This window comes from Haplochromis burtoni, unplaced genomic scaffold, assembly GCF_018398535.1.
Source record: "Haplochromis burtoni strain Fernald_Lab_line unplaced genomic scaffold, NCSU_Asbu1 Contig_250, whole genome shotgun sequence".
Lineage (NCBI taxonomy): Eukaryota > Metazoa > Chordata > Actinopteri > Cichliformes > Cichlidae > Haplochromis > Haplochromis burtoni.
The window spans coordinates 919194-922003 of NW_024582611.1; the positions used below are offsets into that span (position 1 = coordinate 919194).

At 35.5% G+C, this 2810-nt stretch overlaps 2 long non-coding RNA genes across 2 annotated transcripts; one reads left to right on the plus strand and one right to left on the minus strand.

Annotated features, from left to right (window-relative positions):
• The first annotated feature begins 24 nt into the window (after nt 1–24).
• Nucleotides 25–2177, plus strand: LOC102298575. Its single transcript, XR_001336899.2, has 4 exons — nt 25–796; nt 1076–1154; nt 1517–1578; nt 2113–2177. It is a non-coding gene; the product is annotated as an uncharacterized LOC102298575 (long non-coding RNA).
• Nucleotides 2178–2184: 7 nt separating this feature from the next.
• On the minus strand, nt 2185–2809 carry LOC121815609. The gene is made up of 4 exons (XR_006055213.1): nt 2780–2809; nt 2592–2685; nt 2399–2501; nt 2185–2274 (listed from the first exon to the last, which is right to left on the minus strand). It is a non-coding gene; the product is annotated as an uncharacterized LOC121815609 (long non-coding RNA).
• Nucleotide 2810: the final 1 nt, after the last annotated feature.

The window sequence follows — 2810 nt, forward strand, 5'->3', positions numbered from 1 at the left end:
GAGGCAGCCTGGGATCGAACCACCGACCTTCTGATTAGTGGCTGACCTGCTCTGCCACCTGAGCTACAGCCACCCCAAATAACTAATTGTCTGTTATTTGGGGTATTGTTAATGTTTTTTCACTACATCCACATTGTGACTGATGGTGATGTGATTGATGAAAGATGAGGACCCAAGTTAGTAAATGAAAGTCTGAAACTCATATCTTTGCTGTCAATAGTCAACAAAAAGAGATCAAATGATGAAATCAAAGCAAACAAACAAAATAGCAAATGCCGGGAACAGAAGAGAGAGCGGGAAAAGGCTTACGCCATAGGTCAAGGATCAGGCACACACGCACACACACATTTAAATAAGCACGTGCAATGCAGTTTAAAAAATGTTATTAATGCCAACAAGCGAAAGTGAGGAGTGAAAGGTTTAATGTAAATCAGAAAAAATCAATAAAAGACAAAAGCTCAGTTAAATATTAAATTCAATTTTTATATTATTTAAAAATGTTATATTATATAAATGGCGTTAATGAGGAAGGATAGAAACAGTGTTGCACTGTCCTCCACTTTAAAAATGGAAATAGTTGGCATGTATGTCTAAAATGTGAACACTCATTGGGAAAGGTAATAAATGCAATGTGACGCAACCAGAAATAAATCAACTGTAACATGTGATTGATCTCTGCTTTCACCCACCTGTTTATTGGTCGGGGTAGAAAATAAACATATTGGTCTGCAGTTTCAGATATATAAACCAGCCACACGTCAGACCTAGACAGACTTAGCAACTTAAACCTATGATGGTGAGTAACTTTTTACTTTACTCTAAATGTTGAAAAAGGTTTTGAAAATGTCATTAATCTAAATATAAAACTGCAAAACAAAGCAGACTGTTCACTTATTGCTGCAGATAATTTAATATTTGATTTCTAAGGAATTTTAGTTTTCAGATTTTACCATAAGTTTGAGTTTCATGTTTCTTGTGCAGCCTTTGTGTTTAATATGTAAACAGTGGTGGTCAGCTAGTTAATGACTGCAATATAAACTGGTTGCAATAAAACAGCATTTCTTTTTTATTAAAGCTGTCATTGCTGTTGTTGCTGGCTCTATCCTCAGCCAGCCCTCAGGACATCGTGAAGAAGCACTCAGAGGACAGAAATGGTAAAATGTAACTGGCATTATGAATTTGCAAAAGTGTCCTCATGAGTCCTTTTATGAAACAAACAAGTGAGATTCACTTTTTTATACTAGCTCTAAAACTACTTAGAGATGAAATGCTCAGATAAACCCAGTGTACACTATGTGCTCAGTAGCAATAAGCACTAATCAAACAGCTAAAGACCACACAGTAAAAAATGGAGTGTCAATATTTCAGAGAAAACCTATTTTAACCTAGATAGAGTATGTACAACTCTATGAGGAGTAAACCAGCTCTAACATCAGAGTTAAAAGTCAGTGTGAAGTTTGTTAGTCACGCAGTGAAGACTTAACTCCACACAGTGTTGATTATTGCCTGTCCGCAGGCGTGTGCGGCCTCAGAGCTCTAATGCGCATGGAATTTTCTTGGAAGAGCTGCCACAGTCATGTAAGTGAAGTTAACATTCCCATACTGGTAACATTGTTTAAAAGGTATTTTTAAACTAAACTCTTTATAGTTTCACTGATGTCGAGTGAGGACATGTTAGCAGCATTTACTCATAGGTTTAATGACATTCCAGTAGCTACATGCTAGCAGTTGCTAAAAGTTCAGATGTTCGTTATGTTCTCACTGCGTTAATATGAACCTAAAACATTTTAACTATGTATTTCTTCTAAATGCTATCTAAATAATATCATTGTCACATGTCAAATCGCACAGTTTGAACAACTAAATTACCTTCATCAGTAAGCTAAAACTCGCTAATTAGCTTACATAAGCGAACGTACTTTCAGAAAAAGTGGGTAACATTACCATAAAATTAACTTTACTGGTTTATATTATTTTAAGCAAATGCCAAAGGCATACACTACTTTAGAGTTTTGCTCATTATTTAGTAAGAAATGTGTATTTTGTGTAAATTAACTGATAGCAATGTTAATGACATGTTAAGTAATATTAAGTAATGTTTCTATTTTATAGAAAGGTTTAAGAGTATGCAAAAACCAAATCTCTGAGAGATGCAACCAGAAGACGGATGAGAAACAGGAGATGCAGACATCTTTCCTGGTCTCTTTCGCCCTTGTGCAGATGGTGGTAGCAGATGTAGCAGCAGCAAGATAGTAGACAAGTCACTGTCCCAGCCTACAGACGAATAAACAAAGAATTATTCCAAAAATACATTGAATTGACAGAATTACCTATATAACCAACAATGGCAAATGCCTACAAATTACATCAGTATCATTTAAATGATAAGTGAACTTACTTTTGGGAGATTTGCAAACTGAGACGCTTCTTTCCTCCGCAGCTTTTCTTTGAATGGTCTTCAACCGCCATGCAATGGCGCTCTCTGGATCGTAGTAATGTTTCTATGTAATTAAATAAACGAAGAAGGACTATGTTATCAACATTTCTGAGGGCAATTATGTATTTAATGTTGAAAAGTTCCCTTTACTTACATATCCATGTTGTGAATATGGGTCTTCCAGATATGGAGACAGAGCAACAATGCCCTGCGCATACATCACTCTTACGCTTTTAGGGGGAGATGTCCTAATGTATAAATTCAATAATTGGCATTAAACATCACAATTAAAAATAATACAATGTAAAATGTTTCTTTATATCTTACATTTTTGATTCTTACCCATGTTATTCTGTCATCTCAGCCTCAAGTA